Raw genomic sequence first — 841 nt, forward strand, 5'->3', positions numbered from 1 at the left:
ATGGAAGGTGATGGAGGACTTATGCCACCGCCTTCAACTGTTCCGTTAGTATTATCATCAATATTCAAAGATTTAATTTACTATATTTAATTTGTAGAGTTCTCCTACCTCCTACATCCCAATAATGTAATGAATGTTAAATACTTTTTTTCTTACAAATTATGTACAACTTGCTTACACAATTAAAATTTGACATGCATCAGATTTTAAGTCACTTACAATTAGGATTTTTTGGACTTATCATTTAAGATGCTTATACATTACTTGTTTCAGTATTCAGCCATTATTGTGTTTGTTTAATTTAATCTCATTTGTTATTACAGTAAACAGAAATTGGATAAACCAAAGAAATTGGAAACACCTCTAGCGGCTATGCTGCCTTCTAAATATGCTAATGTGGATGTAACAGAACTTTTCCCGGATTTTCGGCCTGACAAGGTGTGTATTAAGAGCAAAATTATTTATTTTAACAGCAGCTAAAACTGTAATTCTTCCGCTCTATTCATATTACAAAAATCAATGTTATAACAAATTTAAATATTTACCAATGGTCATTTTGTCATACTTGTAATGGTTAGTGTTTCGATAGATGGATGGATGTTTGTTATATCCTCTAAATTGCCTATTGCATCTCTAAAATTTAGCATAGATGTAGAGCATAATTTGGAAGAACACATTTCTCTCGGATAATGTCCCACGCAAAAGCTAGTAGTACACAATTTTGAATTATATTGCTTATATTACAATGGTCCTTGATTGTTACTCTTTGTACACAGGTATTATTATTTTCCCGGTTATTTGGTCCTGGTAAATTGTCAAGCCTGCCACAAATATGGCGTGG

The 841-nt window shown here is 31.9% G+C and overlaps 1 long non-coding RNA gene across 1 annotated transcript; it reads left to right on the top strand.

The window, feature by feature from the left end:
- LOC106108683 lies at positions 1-841 on the top strand. Its single transcript, XR_001225961.1, has 3 exons — positions 1-44; positions 324-438; positions 777-841. It is a non-coding gene; the product is annotated as an uncharacterized LOC106108683 (long non-coding RNA).

Source organism: Papilio polytes, unplaced genomic scaffold (genome assembly GCF_000836215.1).
Source record: "Papilio polytes unplaced genomic scaffold, Ppol_1.0 DF821405.1, whole genome shotgun sequence".
Lineage (NCBI taxonomy): Eukaryota > Metazoa > Arthropoda > Insecta > Lepidoptera > Papilionidae > Papilio > Papilio polytes.